We start from the raw sequence: 23,883 nt of genomic DNA, 5'->3' as shown, positions 1-23,883 counted from the left end.
TGAGAGGCTGGGACTATAGGTATACACCACCACCCCTGGCTAATTGGTTTCTTTTTTTTTTTGTATTTTTGTAGAAACAGAGTTTCACCATGTTGCCCAGCCTGGTCTCAAACTCCTGAGCTCAAGTAATCTGACCATCTCGGTCTCCCGAGTGTTGAGATTGCAGAGGCGTGCCACTGTGCCTGAGTGACTAAGGGTCTTAAAAATCCCTTCCAGTTTGAATAGTTCATGAGCCTCTGAATTTTCGCACAATAACAGATTCAGAGAAGGAAATCAATGAGTCAATAGAAGCTTTTATTTTTGATTTACCGATGGCTGCCTGTTTCCCTAAAAGGATCTGAGGAGATGAGTGCTCTGGATATTCCATATGCAGCTGTGCGTGTCTTTCCCTAAGGGAGACTGGTTGTTCTTTTCAACATATAAACTCATTAGTGCCTTAAAAAGCCAGGGAAATCCCCTTCTGCCACTGCTGCTACCTATTGCAAAACAGTTCTGGTTTTGGGGCTCAGAATATCTTATGCCCTTAAGCTGGATAAAATATGTAAAGAAAATAAGATTTAGGGGCACGGTGCAACACGTGCCCTGAATGATCTCATGGTAGAAATCTAATTTTGCTTCTAGTTATTTGGGGTTATAGATAGGATTATATCTCTCAGGCAGAGAAAGTCATTAATCAAGAAAGGGCCTCTTAATCCTTCTCCTATTTTAATGAGACACTTTAAAATGCCTTGCATTGGTGAATGGCAAGTGTCAGCTGGGTGTGATTAGCAGGCTTTTGTGGCAGGTTTGCTGTGGTACTGTGTGCTCAGGTATTCACCAGCCTAATCCTGCCTGACTATCACGGGGGCAGAAATGGACAAAGGTGGCTTTATAGCCTCCCTCAAATTGCAGGCTGGTGAGTGAGTATTTGAGAGCCTTGGTGCCACAGCCTGGACAATGGCATATGGGATATGTTCTTAGAAATCAACACCCTATTATTAGCATAGCCCCAAAGCAGAATCTCCTAAGTAAATAATATATACCAGCAACAGAGTTTCAGCAGTGTATGGGGGGGTCCCTCCTTCATTGAAATCAGAACGTCAAACCTGGTAGAAAGGTGCCAGAGAACTGAGAGTCCCCCTCCTCCCTCTGTCCCCTCTCTTCCCTCCCTCCCTCTTTCCTTTCATGGCCAGCAGCTGTGCTCATCACTGGGAAGACAGCAATGTATAAGACACCAGTTCCTGCCTTCAAGGAGCCCAAAGGGTAGGAGTGACAGATAGGTTGTATTGGTCAGTTATGTGGCACAGTAAACAACCTCAAGAAAAGGTTCAAGAGTTAAGTGCTGGCCGGCTGGGTTCGGTGGCTCATACCTGGAATTCCAGCACTTTGGGAGGCCAAGGCAGGTGGATCACTTGAGGTCAGGAGTTCAAGACCAGACTGGCCAACATGGTGAAACCCCATCTCTACTAAAAATACAAAAATTAGCTGGGCTTGGCTGGCGCATGCCTGTAATCCCAGCTACTCGGGAGGCTGAGGCATCAGAATCACTGGAACCTGGGAGGTGGAGGATGTAGTGAGCTGAGATCACACCATTACACTCCAGCATGGGTAACAGAGTGAGACTCCATCTCAAAAAAAAAAAAAAAAAAAAAAAAAAAAAAAGTAACTGCTGGCCAAGTATAGTGTCTCCCACCTGTAATCCCAGCACTTTAGGAGGCCAAGGTGGGAGAATCACTTGAGGCCAGGAATTCAAGACAAACCTGGGCAAATTACACAGACATATATAACTGACCATTACAACTTATCTGTCCCTCCTATATAATATATATATTAGCCAAGCATGGTGGCATGTGCCTATAGTCCTAGCTACTCTGGAGGCTGAGGAAGGAGGATTGCTGGAGCCCAGGAGTTCAAGGCTGCAATGAGCTATGCCAGCGCCACTGTACTCCAGCCTGGGCAACAGAGTTAAGACCTTGTCTCCAAAAAAAAAAAAAAAAAATAAGTGCTTATTTTGTTCATGCCCCTAAGAATTGGCTGGAGGTTGGCTGATCTACACTGGGCACAGCTGGGGTGGCTTGGCTGGGGCAGGTCTTCTCCATGTGCCTTTCGTTCTCCTAGACTGGCAGGCCAGCCAGAGCATGTCCTCCTCATGCGTAGAAGTTCACCAGCATGGGCAGAATCAAGCCAGACTGCTCAAGGCCTAGGCTTGGACTGGGCATGCTGTGGCTTCTGCATTATTCTATTGGCCAAAGTAAGTTACATGACTCAGCTGAAAAATCAAAGGGCAGGTAAATATGCTCCTCCTTAATGGGAAAAATCCCAAAGTCACATGACCAAGTGTGTTGCTATAGGAAAAGGGTAAAGAATTGGGGCCAGTAATGCAACTGATCACCTTGTTAACCAATTAGAGCAATAAAGCATCGTATTAGCACTCTTTTAGTTGCAAGCATCAGAAACCCTTCTCAAACAAGCCCAGGCTAAAAAGGAGTTGTTGGGCTCATGTAGCTGGGAAGCCTCAGAGCTGTCTGACTGCATAGCTGGATTCAGAACTCAGATGATGTTTTCAGGGCTGTGATTCTCTTTTGTCCTCTTGGCCTGGCTTTTCAGTGTGTTGGCTTCATCCTGCAGTTGCCTTTTTTAAATGCGGTTAGATAAGATGGCTTCAGCAGGCCAGGCAAGGTGGTTCACGCCTGTAATCCCAGCACTTTGGGAGGCCGAGGCGGGCAGGTCACCTGAGGTCAGGAGTTCAAGACCAGCCTGGTCAACATAGTGAAATCCCGTCTCTACTAAAAATAAGCTGGGCGTGGTGATGTGTGTCTGTAGACCCAGCTGCACAGGAGGCTGAGGCAGGAGAATGGATTGAACTCGGGAGGCAGAGGTTGGAGTGAGCCAAGATTGAGCCACTGCACTCCAGCCTGGGCGATAAGAGTGAAAACTCCATCTCAAAAAAAAAAGAAGGGCCGGGCGCGGTGGCTCAAGCCTGTAATCCCAGCACTTTGGGAGGCCGAGGCGGGCAGGTCACCTGAGGTCAGGAGTTCAAGACCAGCCTGGTCAACATAGTGAAATCCCGTCTCTACTAAAAATAAGCTGGGCGTGGTGATGTGTGTCTGTAGACCCAGCTGCACAGGAGGCTGAGGCAGGAGAATGGATTGAACTCGGGAGGCAGAGGTTGGAGTGAGCCAAGATTGAGCCACTGCACTCCAGCCTGGGCGATAAGAGTGAAAACTCCATCTCAAAAAAAAAAGAAGGGCCGGGCGCGGTGGCTCAAGCCTGTAATCCCAGCACTTTGGGAGGCCGAGGCGGGCGGATCACAAGGTCAGGAGATCGAGACAACAGTGAAACCCCGTCTCTACTAAAAATACAAAAAATTAGCCGGGCGCGGTGGCGGGCGCCTGTAGTCCCAGCTACTCAGGAGGCTGAGGCAGGAGAATGGCGTGAACCCGGGAGGCGGAGCTTGCAGTGAGCCGAGATCGCGCCACTGCACTCCAGCCTGGGCAACAGCGTGAGACTCCGTCTCAAAAAAAAAAAAAAAAAAAAAAAAAAAAAAGAAGAAGAAGAAGAAGAAGAAGAAGAAGGTGGCTTCAACAGTTCCAGGCTGTCCCAGTCTTTATTGCTGTCTCTGGAGGAAGAGAGGCCCTCTCTCACACTAGGAAGCATACACCAAAGTCTTGGAGAAGTGTTTGGCCCTGGTTAGGCCACGTGTGCATCTCTGAGATGGAGTATTGTGACTGGCTGGTCTGTGTCATGTGTCCAGCCCTTTGTTGAAGGGGCAGAAGGACCTGAAATGGGCAAACCAGGCACAAATGAAGTGGGGGAAGGTCGTTCTCTCAAAGGAGGAGCACTGTGTTTTTACCAGATGGCAGAGGAAAGGGTGCTGGGCACACACAGGTACCAGGTGTCACTTCAGTGAAGGGTCCTGTGGGGGCAAAAAGGAAGGCGTGGAAAGATCCTACTATTTGCTCCTCTATGGCAGACACATCCCATTGCTGGTCCCAGACAGCCTTTAGTGCTGTTTAGTGACAACACAAGAGCCAGTGATGTTTGGAACAATATGCCACCACCAAGGAAGACCACTGGTCTGGCAGGCAAAGGGGTTCATGACCCAGCTCCGCCACCCAAATTAGGATTAACGGACTACGCCGGCCAGGACGAGGCAGACGCCAAACTGGGTCACTAGATAATCTGTACGCTCCCTTCCAGCCCTCACACTTTGTGATTCTGTCTTTGACCTTGATCACAGGTTGAGCTGGAGCATCTCAAAGGTGACTTTTCCACCCCAACCATGCCTCGGTGCGAAGACTTTTACGTGTGGTTGAGGTCAGGCAGAGAGCTGCGCAGGCTGCCAGTGGCATTTGTATTGGTACATTTCCTGATGCAGCATTTTGGCTTTCAGAGACGGCAGCAAAGTTTGCTGGGGGAGTGTGGGAGGTGAATGCTTTAACTCCACATCTTGTTGAGCACACACACCTCTGTGTGCCTGCCCTGGGCGGGCAGTGGCATTACAAGCACATAAGCTGGACATGGCCCTGCTCTCAGAAGGAAGTCCTGAGGTTTAGCCTTGGGCAAGTCACTTAGCCTCTTCCAGCCTGTTTTCCCGTCTGTAAAATGGGAATGATATATACCCTGCTAACATCACAGGGTTGGTTACGGGAGTCAGTTTACAGAAAAACAAGTGCATGATGGTACTTTGTAAAAATGTCATACACTGGTAAGGGATTATATTCAGAGAGAATCCCTATCTAATGGGAGCAGTGATTGCATCTGTTTTGTAGGGACAGCTGTGCCCTCCAGGGATTCCCAGAAAGCAGCCACCAAGTGATGGACTTTTATACAGGCAGCTGGGCTACAGAGGAGCAGCACGGCAGAGGCGGGCCACAGGGCGTGCTGGAGACAGCTTCGTGATCTCATCCCTGAGACAGAGCTGCTCACGACCCGGTTTGCATGTTTGTCCCAGCTCAAGTCTCATGTTGAATTGTAATCCCTGATGCTGGAGGTGGGGCCTGGGGGGAGGAGTTTGGATTATGGGGGTAGATCCCTCATGGCTTGGTGCTGTCTTCGTGACAGTGAGTGAGCTCCCGAGAGATCTGGCTGTTTAAAAGTGTGTGGCACCTCCCCAACACTTTCTCTTGCTCCTGCTTTCGCCACATGAACTGCCTGCTCCCCCTTTGCCTTCTGCCATCATTGTCAGCTTCCCGAGGCCTCCCGAGAAGACCAGCAGATGCCAGGGCCATGGTTCCTATACAGCCAGCAGAACTGTGAGCCAGTTCAACCTCTTTTCTTTTTTTTTTTGAGACGGAGTCTCGCTCTGTCGCCCAGACTGGAGTGCAATGGCCGGATCTCAGCTCACTGCAAGCTCCGCCTCCCGGGTTCACGCCATTCTCCTGCCTCAGCCTCCCGAGTAGCTGGGACTACAGGCGCCCGCCACCTCGCCCGGCTAGTTTTTTGTATTTTTTAGTAGAGACGGGGTTTCACCGTGTTAGCCAGGATGGTCTCGATCTCCTGACCTCGTGATCCGCCCGTCTCGGCCTCCCAAAGTGCTGGGATTACAGGCTTGAGCCACCGCGCCCGGCAACCTCTTTTCTTTATAAATTACCCAGTCTCAGGCATTTCTTTATAGCCGTGCAAAAACTGCCTAATACACTCCGTTTGTGTAAAACTGTTGGTCTGAGGGTCACACTAGGCCCCTAGTCTTAGACGCATCAGAAGGCATTCCTGGCATCTCTTGGGCATCAGCTCCTTCAGCCCCTCTGCTCGGGCCAAGTGTGATGAAGGGAAGAGACCACAGCTTGACGGTGAGTCTCACCTAGAAGCTCCCTGCCCTGACCTAGGCTCACTCCTGCCCCCAGCCTATCCCTTATATGATGTTTCCTTCTCTCATTCTGCTTTTCGTTAAGTCTCTGGAGGTCTGGCCTCTTTAAATAGCACATCTACCACCCCAGAGGAGGGAGGTGCAGCCAGGGCTGCTCATGTCCTTGAACTCCGTGGCTGGTTAGGGGTGGGGGGCAGGAGGAGGCCTCAGACTGCAGAGTGGGTGCCACTCTGGAAGTACTGGGCTGGGACAAGGGTGCCATCTCCTGCTGGGACCAGTCTGGAATGGGTGACTGCATGTTGAGCCTCTGTTCCACCTGCTTCCATGAGGGATTGGCAGGTAGGGGTTAAGGTAAAAACACATTTGTGTGTACAGGGGTGTATACAGGTATACAGGGGTACACAAAGATGGAAGAGACCAGGCACAGTGGCTTACTCTTATCATCCTAGTGTTTTGGGAGGCCAAGGCAGGAGGATAGCTTGAGGCCAGGAGTTCAAGCCCAGCCTGGCCAACATAGTGAGACTCTGTCTCTAAAAAAAAAAAAAAAAAATTAAAAAGTTCGCTGGGCGTGGTGGCATGTACCTATAGTCCCAACAACTTGGGAGGCTGGGGTGGAAGGATCCCTTGAGTCTAGGAATTTGAAGCTGTAGTGAACCATGATTGCATCATTGCAATCTAGCCTGGGTGACAGAGGAAGAACCCCACTTAAAAAAAAAAAAAAAAAAAAAAAAAAGAAAGAGAAACTAGCTGGATAAGGAGAGATGGTGAAGAAGGCAGAAATTATATACTTCCTTGTGACTGAGGTCTAAATTTGGCCCTGAACGTTTTGGCAGACAAGACAAAAAGAGCAATATGACGGGTTTCTTAGTCTCTTTGTTTAATTGAAAGAAACAAGTGTTCAGAGAGGGCAAACTTTCCCCAGCTGGCACAAAGTTCCAGAAGGAATTTATCACCCAGGGCCTTATCTAAAGAATATTGGGTAACATAAATTGATTCATTCAGCAAATAGAGGAAGTATACAAGATGTTGGTCTCACCAGCTGATGCCTTGTGAGTGGAAGCATTTGTGCTCTTTGCTGTTTCTGTTTTTTTCTTTTATATTTCTCCTCCCGTTCCTACCTCTCCCTCCTCCTCCCCCACCTCCTCCCTCTTTGGTCTTTGTGGTTTTAATGTCTGTGTTTCCTGCTTGACTCTCGGCTCTGTGTAGACAGGAGTCTGGTTTGTCTTGCTGTTGGTTGGTTTTCCACATATCAGGGAGGTTTCCAAAAGTGGTTTTTAGTGTTTATTTATTCATTTATTTTTTATTATACTTTAAGTTCTAGGGTACATGTGCAGAACGTGCCGGTTTGTTACATATGTATACATGTGCCATGTTGGTGTGCTGCACCCATTAACCTGTCATTTACATTAGGTATATCTCCTAGTGCTATCCCTCCCCCCTCCCCCGACCCCACGACAGGCCCCAGTGTGTGATGTTCCCCACCCTGTGTCCAAGTGTTCTCATTGTTCAATTCCCACTTATGAGTAAGAATATGTGGTGTTTGGTTTTCTGTCTTTGAGATAGTTTGCTCAGAATGATGGTTTCTAGCTTCATCCATGTCCCTACAAAGGACATGAACTCATCCTTTTTTTATGGCTGCATACTATTCCATGGTGTATATGTGCCACGTTTTCTTAATCCAGTCTATCATTGATGGACATTTGGGTTGGTTCCAAGTCTTTGTTATTGTGAATAGTGCCACAGTAAACATATGAGTGCATGTGTCTTTATAGCAGCATGATTTATAATCCTTTGGGTATATGCCCAGTAATGGGATGGCTGGGTCAAATGGTATTTCTAGTTCTAGATCCTTGAGGAATCGCCACACTGTCTTCCACAATGGTTGAACTAGTTTACACTCCCACCAACAGTGTAAAAGTGTTCCTATTTCTCCACATCCTCTCCAGCACCTGTTGTTTCCTGACTTTTTAATGATCGCCATTCTAACTGGTATGAGATGGTATCTCATTGTGGTTTTGATTTGCATTTCTCTGATGGCCAGTGATGAGCATTTTTTCATGTGTCTGTTGGCTGCATACATGTCCTCTTTTGAGAAGTGTCTGTTCATATCTTTTGTCCACTTTTTGATGGGATTGTCTGATTTTTTCTTGTAAATTTGTTTAAGTTCTTTGTAGATTCTGGATATTAGCCGTTTGTCAGATGGGTAGATTGTAAAAAATTTCTCCCATTCTGTAGTTTGCCTGTTCACTCTGATGGTAGTTTCTTTTGCTGTGCAGACGCTCTTTAATTAGATCCCATTTGTCAGTTTTGGCTTTTGTTGTCATTGCTTTTGGTGTTTTAGACATGAAGTCCTTGCCCATGCCTGTGTCCTGAATGGTATTGCCTAGGTTTTCTTCTAGGGTTTTTATGGTTTTAGGTCTAACATTTAAGTTTTTAATCCATCTTGAATTAATTTTTGTGTAAGGTATAAGGAAGGGATCCAGTTTCAGCTTTCTACATATGGCTAGTCAGTTTTCCCAGAACCATTTATTAAATAGGGAATCCTTTCCCCATTTCTTGTTTTTGTCAGGTTTGTCAAAGATCAGATGGTTGTAGATGTGTGGTATTATTTCCGAGGGCTCTATTCTGTTCCATTGGTCTATATATCTGTTTTGGTACCAGTACCATGCTGTTTTGGTTACTGTAGCCTTGTAGTATAGTTTGAAGTCAGGTAGCATGATGCCTCCAGCTTTGTTCTTTTGGCTTAGGATTGTCTTGGCAATGTGGGCTCTTTTTTGGTTCCACATGAACTTTAAAGTAGTTTTTTCCAATTCTGTGAAGAAAGTCATTGGTAGCTTGATGGGGATGGCATTGAAATCTATAAATTACCTTGGGCAGTATGGCCATTTTCACAATATTGATTCTTCCTATCCATGAGCATGGAATGTTCTTCCATTTGTTTGTGTCCTCTTTTATTTCATTGAGCAGTGGTTTGTAGTTCTCCTTGAAGAGGTCCTTCACATCCCTTGTAAGTTGGATTCCTAGGTATTTTATTCTCTTTGAAGCAATTGTGAATGGGAGTTCACTCATGATTTGGCTCTCTGTTTGTCTGTTATTGGTGTATAGGAATGCTTGTGATTTTTGCACACTGATTTTGTATCCTGAGACTTTGCTGAAGTTGCTTATCAGCTTAAGGAAATTTTCGGCTGAGACAATGGGGTTTTCTAAATATACAATCATGTCATCTGCAAACAGAGACAATTTGACTTCCTCTTTTCCTAACTAAATACCCTTTATTTCTTTCTCCTGCCTGGTTGCCCTGGCTAGAACTTCCAACACTATGTTGAAAAGGAGTGGTGAGAGAGGGCATCCTTGTCTTGTGCCAGTTTTCAAAGGGAATGCTTCCAGTTTTTGCCCATTCGGTATGATATTGGCTGTGGGTTTGTCATAAAGAGCTCTTATTATTTTGAGATACGTTCCATCAATACCTAGTTTATTGAGAGTTTTTTAGCATGAAGGGCTGTTGAATTTTGTGGAAGGCCTTTTCTGCATCTATTGAGATAATCGTGTGTTTTTTGTCATTGGTTCTGTTTATATGATGGATTACGTTTATCGATTTGTGTATGTTGAACCAACCTTGCATCCTAGGGGTGAAGCCACTTGATCATAGTGGATAAGCTTTTTGATGTGCTGCTGGATTCGGTTTGCCCGTATTTTATCGAGGATTTTCACATCCATGTTCATCAGGGATATTGGTCTAAAATTCTCTTTTTTTGTTGTGTCTCTGCCAGGCTTTGGTATCAGGATGACATTGGCCTCATAAAATGAATTAGGGGGGATTCCCTCTTTTTGGAATAGTTTCAGAAGGAATGGTACCAGCTCCTCTTTGTACCTCTGGTAGAATTTGGCTGTGAATCCATCTGGTCCTGGATTTTTTTTGGTTTGTAGGCTATCAATTATTGCCTCAATTTCAGAACCTGTTATTGGCCTATTCAGGGATTCAACTTCTTTCTGGTTTAGTCTTGGGAGGGTGTATGTGTCCAGGAATTTATCCATTTCTTCTCGATTTTCTAGTTTAGTTGCGTAGAGGTGTTTACAATATTCTCTGATGGATAGTTTGTATTTCTGTGGGATTGGTGGTGATATCCCCTTTATCATTTTTTATTGTGTCTATTTGATTCTTCTCTCTCTTCTTTATTAGTCTTGTGAACGGTCTATCAATTTTGTTGATCGTTTCAAAAAAACAGTTCGTGGATTCATTGATTTTTTTGAAGGTTTTTTTGTGTCTCTATCTCCTTCAGTTCTGCTCTGATCTTAGTTATTTTTTGCCTTCTGTTAGTTTTTGAATGTGTTTGCTCTTGCTTCTCTAATTCTTTTAATTGTGATGTTAGGGTGTCAATTTTAGATCTTTCCTGCTTTCTCTTGTGGGTATTTAGTGCTACAAATTTCCCTCTAAACACTGCTTTAAATGTGTCCCAGAGATTCTTGTATGTTGTGTCTTTGTTCTCATTGGTTTCAAAGAACATTTTTATTTCTGCCTTCATTTCGTTTTGTACCTACTAGTCATTCAGGAGCAGATTGTTCAGTTTCTATGTAGTTGAGCAGTTTTGTGTGAGTTTCTTAATCCTGGGTTCTAGTTTGATTGCATTGTGGTCTGAGAGACAGTTTGTTATAATTTCTGTTCTTTTACATTTGCTGAAGAGTGGTTTACTTCCAACTATATGGTCAATTTTGGAATAAGTGGGATGTGGTGCTGAGAAGAATGTATGTTCTGTTGATTTGGGGTGGAGAGTTCTGTAGGTGTCTATTAGGTCTGCTTGGTGCAGAGCTGAGTTCAATTCCTGGATATCCTTGTTAACTTTCTGTCTCGTTGATCTGTCTAATGTTGACAGTGGGTTGTTAAAGTCTCTCATTATTTTTTTTATTTTTTATTTTTATTTTTTATTTTTTTAATTTTTTTGAGATGGAGTCTCGCTCTGTCGCCCAGGCTGGAGTGCAGTGGCCGATCTCAGCTCACTGCAAGCTCCGCCTCCCGGGTTCACGCCATTCTCCTGCCTTAGCCTCCCGAGTAGCTGGGACTACAGGCGCTGCCACCTCGCCCGGCTATTTTTTGTATTTCTTAGTAGAGACGGGGTTTCACCGTGTTAGCCAGGATGGTCTCGATCTCCTGACCTCGTGATCCGCCCATCTCGGCCCCCAAAGTGCTGGGATTACAGGCTTGAGCCACCGCGCCCGGCCAAGTCTCCCATTATTATTGTGTGGGAATCTAAGTCTCTTTGTAGGTCTCTAAGGACTTGCTTTATGAATCTGGGTGCTCCTGTATTGGGTGCATATATATTTAGGATAGTTAGCTCTTCTTGTTGAATTGATCCCTTTACCATCATGTAATGGCCTTCTTTACCTCTTTTGATCTTTGTTGGTTTAAAGTCTGTTTTATCAGAGACTAGGATTGCAACCCCTGCTTTTTTTTTTGTTTTCCATTTGCTTGGTAGATCTTCATCCATCCCTTTGTTTTGAGCCTATGTGTGTCTCTGCACATGAGATGGATCTTCTGAGTACAGCACACTGATGTGTCTTGACTCTTTTTTTTTTTTTTTTTTTTTTTAGATGGAGTTTCACTCTGTCACCCAGTTTGGAGTGTAGTGGCGTGATCTTGGCTCACTGTAAGCTCCACCTCCTGGGTTCACGCCATTCTCCTGCTTCAGCCTCCTGAGTAGCTGGGATTACAGGCACCCACCACCACGCCCAGCTAATTTTTTATTTTTATTTTTAGTAGAGACGGGGTTTCACTGTGTTAGCCAGGACGGTCTTGATCTCCTGACCTCGTGATCCGCTCGCCTCGGCCTCCCAAAGTGCTGGGATTACAGGCGTGAGCCACCGCGCCTGGCCGGGTCTTGACTGTTTATCCAGTTTGCCAGTCTGTCTTTTAATTGGAGCATTTAGCCCGTTGACATTTAAGGTTAATATTGTTATGTGTGAATTTGATCCTGTCATTATGATGTTAGCGGATTATTTTGCTTGTTAGTTGATGCAGTTTCTTCCTAGCATTGGTGGTCTTTACAATTTGGCATGTTTTTGCAGTGGCTGGTACTGGTTGTTCCTTTCCATGTTTACTGCTTCCTTCACGAACTCTTGTAAGGCAGGCCTGGTGGTGACAAAATCAGCATTTGCTTGTCTGTAAAGGATTTTATTTCTCCTTCACTTATGAAGCTGGATATGAAATTCTGGGTTGAAAGTTCTTTTCTTTAAGAATGTTGAATATTGGCCCCCCACTCTCTTCCGGCTTATAGAGTTTCTGCCGAGAGATCTGCTGTTAGTCTGATGGGCTTCCCTTTGTGGGTAACCCGACCTTTCTCTCTGACTGCCCTTAACATTTTTTCCTTCATTTCAACTTTAGTGAATCTGACAATTATGTGTCTTGGAGTTGCTCTTCTTGAGGAGTATCTTTGTGGCATTCTCTGTATTTCCTGAATTTGAATGTTGGCCTGCCTTGCTAGGTTGGGGAAGTTCTCCTGGATAATATCCTGAAGAGTATTTTCCAACTTGGTTCCATTCACCCCGTCACATTCAGGTACACCAATCAGATGTAGATTTGGTCTTTTCACATAGTCCCATATTTCTTGGAGGCTTTGTTCGTTTCTTTTTACTCTTTTTTCTCTAAACTTCTCTTCCTGCTTCATTGCATTCATTTGATCTTCAATCACGGATACCCTTTTTTCCACTTGATCAAATCGACTACTGAAGTTTGTGCATGCATCACGTAGTTCTCATGCCATGGTTTTCAGCTCCATCAGGCCATTTAAGGACTTCTCTATACTATTTATTCTAGTTAGCCATTCATTTAATATTTTGTCAAGGTTTTAAGCTTCTTTGCGATGGGTTTGAACATTCTCCTTTAGCTCGAAGAAGTTTGTTATTACCAATCATCTGAAGCCTTCTTCTCTCAACTCGTCAAAGTCATTCTCCGTCCAGCTTTGTTCCGTTGCTGGCGGCGAGGAGCTGCCTTCCTTTGGAGGAGAAGAGGTGCTCTGATTTTTAGAATTTTCAGCTTTTCTGCTCTGGTTTCTCCCCATCTTTGTGGTTTTATCTACCTTTTGTCTTTGATGATGGTGATGTACAGATGGGGTTTTGTGGTGTGGATGTCCTTTCTGTTTGTTAGTTTTCATTCTAACAGTCAGGACCCTCAGCTGCAGGTCTGTTGGAGTTTGCTGGAGGTCCACTCCAGACCCTGTCTGCCTGGGTATCACCAGCAGAGGCTCAGTTGGAAATGCAGAAATCACCTGTCTTCTGTGTCGTTCACACTGGGAGCTGGAGGCTGGAGCTGTCCTATTCGGCCATCTTGGAACCTCCCCTCCCAAAAGTGTTTGTTAAGAGAATTTGATAAGTAGTGGTTTAAGGGGAAAACAAGTTATTTTGTGGGTCATTGAAAGGACATCTAACCCGGACCTGGGGGAAGTTGATGGGGGAGATAGTTTCCTAGGGAAAGTGACACTCAGCCAAAATTTGAAGCACTCAGAATTTAGGTAGAAGTCAGCCGGGTGTGGTGGCTCACACCTATAATCCCAGCACTTTGGGAGGCTGACATGGGCAGATCACTTGAGGCCAGGAGTTTGAGACCAGCCTGGCCAACATGGTGAAAGCCCATCTCTACTAAAAATACAAAACATTAGCTAGGCGTGGTGGCGGGCACCTGTAATCCCAGCTACTTGGGAGGCTGAGGTGGGAGAATCGCTTGAACCCAGGAGGTGGGGGTTGCAGTGAGCCGAGATCACACCACTGCACTCCAGCCTGGGTGACAGAGTGAGACCCCATTTCAAAAACAAAAAAAGAAATTAGGTGGAAAGTGAGGGGTGAAGACTGTTAGGGGACAGAGGATGTCACAGAGCAAGAGGTGTCAGCCATGGCCTCTGTGCAGAGGGCCAGGGGTGAGTGGGGAGGGAGAAGGCTGGAGAGAGAAGCGGGAGCCTCTGAAGAGGAGTTATACTTTGGCCTGAAGACAGTGGGAGCCCTTGAAGGGCTGGGCTGGATGTGATCACCTGGGCTTTGGAAAGATGACTTTAGCTTGGACTGGAGGGGAGACCAAAACTACAAGCAATGAGACCCGGGAACTTGGGTGAGGAATGATGGTGACATAGACTAGAGTGAGCCTCTGCTTAGAGAAAAGTGGACGGATTAGGGGAAAAGAGAGGGAGAAAAAAAACCAGAGAGTGTGTGTTCACCTTCTAGAATGGATGGGATGTGGCGGGTAAAGGAGGCAAGAATCTAGAGTCACTCTTAGGCTCCATGCTTGGGTGACTCAGGGTGGTTGATGCGCATTCATTAGATGGGGAACCCAGGAGGGAGGGACAGGCTTTAATGGGGGGATATAGAGTTTGGTGTAGAAAGGTTGTTCTTGAGATCCTAGAGGATACCCCAGAAGAAATGTCTGGCAGCACATGGTTCTGCTGCCTGCCGGGAGAGAGCTGGCAACTGAGATCAAGTTTTGGAGTCATCAGTCTATAGAATATAGGCAAAGTCAGGAGGCTGCCTGAAAGCCCCAGGGAGAGACGGAATGGGAACAGGACTCAGACTGGACCCTGAGAACTCGAACATCTCATGGCTTGGTGGAGGAAAAATTATCAGCAAAGGTAGGTGGATACACAAACAAGTGCAGTGTTACGAAGGCCCACGGAAGCCAGCTGTCGAAACTGGCTATTGGGATTTCAAGAAGGCCAGCTAGGCCAAGTGCCACTAAAAGGTCAGCAAAGATAAGGACTGAAAAATGTCTTTGGCATTTAGCAACAAGGAAATCACTGATGACTCTTGCAGGAACAATTTCAGTGGGAGGTGGTGGCAATGGTAGTGGTGGTATTGAAGCCAGAGCTAGTGGATTTAAGCATGAGCGGGAAGGTGAGGAGAGAGAGGAGTGGGGACAATTCATTAAAAGAAATTTGAGTGTGAAAGGAAGAAGAAAGAGAGGAAGTTGGCTGGGCGCAGTGGCTCATGCCTGTAATCCCAGCACTTTGGGAGGCCAAGGTGGGCGGATCACGAGGTCAGGAGATTGAGACCATCCTGGCTAACAAGGTGAAACCCTGTCTCTACTAAAAATACAAAAAGTTGGCCGGGCGCGGTGGCAGGCGCCATAGTCCCAGCTACTCAGGAGGCTGAGGCAGGAGAATGGCGTGAACCCGGGAGGCGGAGCTTGCAGTGAACTGAGATTGTGCCACTGCACACTGAGACTCTGTCTCAAAAAAAAAAAAAAAAAGAAAGAAAGAGAAGAGGCCGGGCACGGTGCACTCACCGCCTGGGCGAGACCACGGTGAGACTCTGTCTCAAAAAAAAAAAAAAAAAAAAAAAAAGCCGAGATCGCGAAAGAAAGAAAGCGAACTCCGAAAAAAAAAAAAAAAAAAAAAAAAAAAAAAGAAGAGAAGTTGTAGAGAGAGGTGGGACAAGGAGGGAGAGTTAATTTTTTTTTTTTTTTTTTTTTAAGACAGGAGAACACAGTGGTTTATGGACAGTGTTTCCAGCTGCAGTTCTGTCCAAGATACAGAAATGGTCTTTGGGTAGTTTCATCCATGAGTTCTTCAAAAATTCTGGGAAGATACTTCTGGATAAACAAATATGGTCCAAGAATTTTGTGGGAATCTCACCCAAGAGGGGACGGAGCTCTGTAAACCCAGAGTGGGGAGAGGCAACGTGTCCCTCTGGGAGGAGCTGGGATATCTCTAGGCTCAGTGAGAGGAGCAGGATGGCTGGCAGCCACTCACCCAACGCCGAGCTCTTTGGCCTGTGGTTGTCAGTGCCCCTGGCCCCACTGCCTGGCCTGGCTCCTTGGAGTGGTGGGTGCTGGAGTCCCTCTGTATAGCAGTTGCCTGGTGTGACCCAGGAGTCACCCTCCATGGCATCCTATAGGTGTGTGTGTGCTGAGTGCAGCCAGCTACCAAAACTGGCCATTGGAATCCATGTGGGTCTGATGAGAGGGGACAAATGGCAGTCCTCGTGTAGGTGGCTGGAAAATGCCTCATCATGAGTGGATTTGCGGCATGAGGGAGGGGAATCATCGATATTCATGTCCTTGAATTTAATCCCTGAGCTGCATCCAAACTTTTTGAATCTCCCAAAAATAGGACATTGAAAAAAGAGGGGAGGAACCGCCCTACCAACAAATCAGTCAATGAAGACTAAACTTGGAGCTGGGGACACAAAGCTCTTGTGTTTCAGGACCTCCATTTCTGGACCCAGGGACCTGGGAGGACCAGTGAGGCGCCTGTTTCCTTCCTGAGTCTACCAGGTGCTGCGAAGCCCTGGGCTCTGGCCTGGGCCTGGCTTGCTGCAGAGGTTGCCTGCGCTGGTCACTCACGTGTGCGCATGGGAACAGGGCAGTTCCAATTAGACAAGTCCTGAGGTCACATTTCCTAATGATTGACCGGAGGCAGAGGAGAGGGACTGGGGCCGACGGAGAATTTCTATGGTCTGTTCCTCTACCCCCAGGATTATAGAATGGGGGTGTATGAATTACCTATGGATGTTTTAATAAATCACCACAAATGTGGCAGCTTAAAGCAATACACACTTATTACCTTGTAGTCTTAAATGTCAGAAGCCCTAAAGTCAAGTTGTCAACAGTGCTGCTTCCTCCTTGGAGGGTCTAGGGAGGGCTCCATTCCCTGCCTCTTCCAGCTTCCAGGGCCACCTGCAGTCCTTGGCCCCTTCCTGTATCCTTCAAGCCAGCAGCACCGCGTCCTCCAGCTCCTGTCTCTGCCTCTGTGGTTACATCACCTCCTCTTCTCTCACTGTTCTCCTCTCACCTTGTGAGGAGCCCTGGGATTACACTGGGCTCACTGGGATGACCCAGGAGAATCTCCCCCAATGAAGCCCCTGAACCCCCTCTGTAAAGTCCCTTTCACCATGTAGGTGACATATCCACAGCTTCTGGGGAGTAAGACCCTGACATCTTTGGGGGCCACGGTTCTGCTTCCCACAGTGGGTGTCTGACTCAGGGTTGTTCCGAGTGATCCACGGCACCCGGGAGTTCTGCGATGGTTCACAGGGTATGAGGAGGCGCCTGCTCTGAAGCCCAGCTGCCTTCCACCTGGGAGGCTGTATGTTTGTCTCTGCTGTATATTGGAGTTCTTCAAAAGGTTTCATTTGAAGAAAAACATAGAAAACCATGGATGTGGTACAATCCCTACATAATGAGGCCCAGAGAGGGAAACTGATGGCCCAGTAATGAGCAGTGAATGACGGCAGAGCCAGCGCTAAACTCTGGGCTGCTGTCTCCCAGGCAGGCGCCCTTTTCACTGGCCCTTCTCAGGGATAAAACAACAACCAAGAATGGTGTGTATGTCCTCATTTATTGTCACAGCAACCGTGAACAAAAGCAGAGGGTCATTTTATTTTGCCTTTTTGTGGGCCCCATTTATGGTGAGAAAGGCCCCTGTCTGGTGAGGACGGGTGAGGTTCCTGGTGTGTCACCAGGAAGGGACCAGTACTTTGGTGAGGCCTTCAGACAAGCTCCCATCCCCCCAGACTTGGCCTTCTCTCTCTTTCCCTTCTGTCCCTTCCTTGGCCTCTGGCTAATTGAAATGGCTATCAAGTCAGACACAGTCTTGTGCCTGCTCCGGGGATTCTAGGCTGCAGATTGTCATTAGATTAACTGTGAAGGTTTTCTATGCATGCTGGGAGGCAGGGGTGCACAAGACGTGGCAGGACTCGGAGGCCACTCTCCTGAGTGCCTGGAGATGCAGTAATTCAATCAGGGAGTGCAATGCCTCCCCCAGCCTGGGCCGGGCCCAGACACACGGTCCACCTGCCCGGGAGCCAGACAGATTCTCAAGATGGAGCAATTACATTTAAAGTGAGCTGTCTGAACTGATTTTTCCTCTTCATCCTCATCCAGTTCTGCAAACCCTCTTCCCAGCATCATCTTGGTTAGCGGCCCAGACAGCCTGGACAGGACTCAAATGGCTGGCTCCAAATTGTGTCCTCTGCACCCTGAAATGCCAGCTCCCTTCCATCTGCCACTTGCCTGTGAAGTCCCTCTCTTGGCTTCCCCAAAGTCAAAGACACTGGGATACACCCTCTGATCTCAGGGGCTGGGCAGCCACGCCCGGCCACACAGCTGTGCAGGGCCGGACTCCTGGGTTGGAGTTTACTTCAGCCCCATGTGAACGGCACCCCCTGGAGTTGTGCGGGCAGAGGTTGAGGGCAACTGGTTGAGGGCAACCCTGAGGTCAAAAAGAAGGGATTGTTCACAGGACAGTTCCTTGCATTCTGAATCCTTTGTGCCTGGTCTACAGTGGGGGCTGGGGGAGGGAGGAAGGGCTTCTCCCTTCAGGAGATGAGAAAGCCCCATTTCATCAGTCACTTCCATCTGCCCTGATAAATGGACACCAGGATGGTGGCCCTGTCATCAAGTTCTGTCACAGTTGTCTGGGTGGAGTGCCCGGGGGCAGGAAGAACAGGGCAAAGAGAGGAGTCTAGAAGCGGCTCTGGGCAAAGTTCTGGTGTAGCTTCTTACAACGAACAGATGTCAGTACTCAAGCTAGGGAAACAGGCTGAGTGGGGCAGGGAGGGCTCACAAGCACACAGGGACGGGTGGTGAGGCAGGCCTAGCCTCTTGCTGTTCCATGAGCTCCTGGGCACAGCTCTTGGGCTCAGGCACAGTACCTGGCTCATAGTGGATGCTTAACACCTGTTGGTTGAATGAACCAATGGGAGCAACAGTGATGAATCTTAGAAGATATAGTATATTTCTTTTCACCACCTCCCCGGGCCGCTTCTTCCTTCTCCTCCTCCTTCTTTGGTCTAACAAGTCATGTCTTCATTTCTATAGCCCCAGTGCCTAGAACAGGATTTGGTATGCAGTGAATGAAAATGTGTTAAACAAGTCAATATAATTGGGGACAAGGTGGCTGGTCTGGAAATAGAGTCCACCCTCCCCCGTTATGAAAGGGAGCCACCTTTACCAGGCCTTTGGCATAACTGAGGGAAGTTCTGGGAGTGAGGAGTCTGTACCAGCACTGGGTTGGGTGCCAGGAAACTCACATTCTAGCCCCTGTTGTGTGTTGGTAAAATTCCTTCTCTTATCTGGGCTGCAGTTTCCCCTTGAGACTTTCTCAAGATATTGGAGCTGAGTGGGACCCTGGGGACCATCTAGCCCAACCCAAGAGGAGGGAGTTGGACTAGATGGTCCGCAGGGTCCCACTCGGCTCCAACATCTTGAGAAAATCTAGGGGGCTCTGATGAAGCCCAGCGGCCCCGGGATCATGGGCCCATGGCACTAGTTTCTTATCCTGATGGATGTGGGGAAGGTGGAGAGGATCCGTTTCTTTTTTTTCCCCCCACCAAAGACTTCCAAGCAGGAGGGACTGGGGCAGCCTGGGTCTCAGGAACAGAAATCTAGAAGGAAAGCGGAAAGTCAGGCCCTGGTCTTCAGAGTCCCTAGGGACTGAGTCCCCAGCTGCCCAGGGAAGGAGGGCTTCTGTAGAGGGGCAGGACTAAATCATCAACTGGACCTTGATGGCACTGCAGCAGATGACATCCCAGCTCCACAGAGACACATTGCTGATCTTGAGACACCAAGTAGCATTGCAAATGCCACATTGCTGGTTCTATGGCAGGGGTCACTTCTGGGGAGACAGGTTGGGGCCGAGGGACATTAATAAGCTGATTAATGTCCACAATGGCCCTTATGAGGGCCTTGGTTATTTGGAATATCAGAGTTAACCCCAACCTGGTCTGCAAGTGCTGAAGGAGGGCAGGGAGCCCCAGGGGCGACCTACTTTGTCCCTGGCATTACTGAGTAACCCAAATGACCCGGTGACATGTGATGGCTCTTACATCTTCTCTAGCACTCTTAAGGTCTGCTTTTCTCCTTTAACTCATTCTTGGACCTTATTTCAACCTTTGTTAGGTTATAGTCACGTGAGCTCTCTTAACAGTGTTACTTTTTTTTTAAAAAACTTTTATTTTAAGGTCAGGGGCACATGAGTAGGTTTGTTACACAGGCAAACTTGTGTGTCATGAGGTTGTGTTGTACAGATTATTTCATCACCCAGATATTAAGTCTAGTATCCGTTAGTTATTTATCCTGACCCTCTCCCTCCTCCTACCCTCCACCCTCCGATAGGCCCCAGTGTGTGTTGTTCCCCTCTATGTGTCCATAAGTTCTCATCATTTAACTCCCACTTACAAGTGAGAACATGTGGTATTTGGTTTTCTGTTCCTGCATTTATTTGCTAAGGATAATGGCCTCCAGCTCCATCCAGGCCCCTGGAAAGGGCATGATCTCATTCTTTTTTATGGCTGCATAGTATTCCATTGTGTATATGTAGCACATTTAAAAAATCTAGTCTATCATTGATGGACATTTAGGATGATTCCATGTCCGTGCTGTTGTGAATAGTGCTGCAATGAACATACGCATGCATGTATCTTTATAATAGAAAAACTTATATTCCTTTGGGTATATACCCAGTAATGGGATTGCTGGGTCAAATGATATTCCTGTCTTTAGGTCTTAGTGTTATTTCAATAGCTGTGAATGCCAAAGTTTAATTATTAGGGTATATATACCTATATGCAAGTGTGTGTGTGTGTGTGTGTGTGTGTACACAAGAGAAAATCACACAAGCTCTCAATGCACAGGTAAATATCTGTAGTCACATAAACCAGTTTTTCAGGGAAGCTTGGGCTATCTCCAATGAGCCTGTTCCTCCCTTTCTTCTGTATTTTGTCTCCATGAACAACAAATTCACCGAGAAACCCAGAGTCCTCTGTGACTCCCTCACACATGGAATTAACCACCACGCCCTGTTGATTCTGCTGCCCAAGTGGCTCTGGGATCCCCCACCACCTCCTGCCTGGAGACACAGCCTCCTCCTCACAGTTTTCTGGTCCATGGGCCTCTGCTTGGCACTTCAGCTGCCGCTCTGACTGCTCCCTCTGGTCTCTGTGCCTTGGCCCTTCCATGGCCTCCTGGTTCCCTGAATATGCCAAGCCCCTTCTCTGCCTGCATTCCTCTGCTTGGGACACTTTTCTACACCACCCCTGCCTCAGCACCTGAGTATTTCTATAATCAAATGATTATTTGTGCTGGTTCCTCAGATTCATCCCAGACACCACTTCCTCCTTGCAGCCTTCCACATTGCCTGTGATGTGATACTGTCTTCACTATAATCAGTTCCAAACCTGCAAAGGAGTCTGTTGGCCGCACCTCCATAGTGCACCATATATCTAGATCTAGATGTATTTTGAGATAGGATCTTGCTCTGTTGCCCAGGCTAGAGTGCAGTGGCGTGATCACAGTTTACCACAGCCTCTACCTCTTGGGCTTGGGCTTAAGTGATCCTCTCACCTCAGCCTCCTGAGTAACTGGGACTACAGGTGTGCATTACCACACCTGGCTAATTTTATTTTTTTTGTAGAGACAGGGTCTTCCTATATTGGCCCAGGCTGGTCTTGAACTCCTGGGCTCATGTCATTTTCCTGCCTCAGCCTTCCAAAGTGCTGGGATTACAGATATGAGCCATCATGCCTGGCTACGTGTGTGTGTGTGTGTGTGTGTGTGTGTGTGTGTGTGTATATATATATATATATATATATATATATCTATATCTCTTCTCTGTTCCACAGTTATAGATAATGCTATATAGAGTTTTCTTGATCTTTGGGAGGCAGCATTGGGTAGTGGCTCCGAATTTGGATGCTACCTCTTTTATGATACAAAAATTGTCTAAACTCTTAGTGTCTCAGTTTCATTATCTGTAAAATGGGTGTAATGATAGGATCTACCTCATAGGTGATGAGAATGAAACAATAAAATACACATTTTTTTTTTTTTTTTGAGACAGAGTCTTGCTCTGTCCAGGCTAGAGCCCAGTGGTGCAATCTTGGCTCACTGCAACCTCCACCTCTCGGGTCCAAGTGACTCTCATGCCTCAGCTTCCTGAGAAGCTGGGATTACAGGTATGTGCCACCACACCTGGCTAATTTAGAAAATACACATTTAAGGTGCTTAAAATAGCAGCTAGCATAGCGTAGGTGCTCACTTATTATAACCTATTTTTTTCTTATTATTGAATTCATTCCTTACAGATATATTCCCTGGAGTAAGCTTATTGGATCAAAGGTTAGAAGATTTTTATGGCTCTTGAAATGTTTTGACAAATTGCTTTTGAACAGATCGTACCTCTTTCACTTCCATCAGCAATGCGCGAGTCACAGCTGGTTGCTCTCTCCTGTCTTCCTGCATAGTATGTGCCGGAATTCAAAGCACAGGTTTTAGAAGATGGGAACCATGGTGAACTCCCCTCTGGGCTTCCGGACCCTCCATCTAGCCACGCCCATCCAGCTGTCCTCCATGACTGGCTCCTATGATCTCTCTTGAGTGTGCTCTATGCTGCTTGGCCCTGCATTTTTCTCGGGTCATTTTGTGGTACACTGATTTATCGAGATTTTAAGTTTTGTTCTCACTGCAATTAGTGTCTTTCCCTCTTCATTTCAAGATGGCAGCCAAGCCTAGTTCCTGCACATTGCCAGGCTTTGTGTTGCAAGGCATGGTGGGACCAGGTGGCAGTGTGGGGCTACGCAGGGCTGGGAAGGAAGACCGTTGGGGCTATCCGTCTGATTTCAAGTTCCGGGTGTTGAAGCGCTCAGGATCAGGTGGCAGATGGCAATGCCGAATGAGGTAGAGCTGCCTCCAGGGTCTGGGAGGGCAGGGACTTTATCTGTGTCACTCCCTGTTGGATCCTGAGCACCCAGCACAGGGTGGGGCCTGCTTTGGAGGGAGCAGAGGAACTGGCAGATCTCAGGGTAGGGGTGAGAACAGAAAGTCAGACCTAGGAGTTGCCCACACTCATGGGAAGAGGGGAGGAGGGAACTTGGGAGCCAGGAACGGTCCTGTCCCAGCTCCTGGCTCTGGCAGGCTTGCAGGCTGCCCTTCCAGGCTATGCTGGCTGGTGGCCTGGAGTCACCCCTACTCATGGTCATCATTGTTCTGACTTTGACTTGACCCTTGGTACAGGTGGCAGCAGCAATGACTGGAGAAGTGAAGGTGCCTAGGCTGCCAGTCAGCAGCAATAACTCTGGTGGATATGACTGTTGCCCCGCAAGCTTGGCTATGTAAGAAATGCCCAATACCTCTTTGAAACCATATTAACTCTGACCTGTTTAACTGTGTTAACTCAGGCCTGGCAGGCCTGATCCTGCCAGGCTGGTAGGGTCTTCTGTCCTGATTGGGGCTCCTTTTCTTGGCCCAGGGCCCCGTGCAGGTCCTGGGAGTCTTGTGCTGACCAGGGGCTCCTGTAGCTTTCATGGCTGCCCATGCTTGGCCCTGGGAGTCACGGCTCCCCAGCCAGCCCGGGTGGTCTTCACAATCACTTCCCCCAGAGATCCTTCTACCCTCCCGGCTGCTGGGGGTCTCCATCCAGAGCCTGTAAACCTCTACCTTCCTTCCAGGCTTGGAGAATCGCCTCCCCCACCCAATTTCATGCTGCTTCTGCTCTCTTCAGAGATGCTCAGCTCTCTCTTCTCACCTTCTGGATTATCCAGCGTCAGGCTCTCAGTGAGCTGGCACTCTCAGAAGCCAGGAAAAGAGCTTTTCTGCAAGCAACCTCTATTTCAGGCCCTGAGTGTGCGAGCTTCCCTTGAACCAATGGGGTGCTCAGGCTCTGACTCCCTTCTTGGAAAGGGGGATGGAGGGTCTGTGAGAAAAATGCGGCAAGAACAAAATGCAGATTCACATCTCAATAAATGACCTGTCACCCTTGCACCAGCCATTCTGGGCATGTGGTAGGAGTTTCATAAATTCATGCCAGTTGGTTGACAATTCAGGCCCCCTCCCCCCCACCAAAATCCCCTGACTTACTTTATTTATTTATTTATTTATTTATTTATTTATTTAAGACAGACAGACTCTTGCTGTGTCGCCCAGGCTGGAGTGCAATGGCGCAATCTCGGCTCACTGCAACCTCCACCTATGGTGTTCGAGTGATTCTCCTTCCTCAGCCTCTGGAGTAGCTGGCATTACAGGCACATGCCACCATGCCTGGCTAATTTTTGTATTTTTAGTAGAGACGGGGTTTCACCACATTGGCCAGGCTCATCTCGAACTCCTGACTTCGTGATCCACCTGC

Source organism: Macaca thibetana, chromosome 9, assembly GCF_024542745.1.
Source record: "Macaca thibetana thibetana isolate TM-01 chromosome 9, ASM2454274v1, whole genome shotgun sequence".
NCBI lineage: Eukaryota > Metazoa > Chordata > Mammalia > Primates > Cercopithecidae > Macaca > Macaca thibetana.
This window is presented reverse-complemented; position numbering follows the sequence as displayed.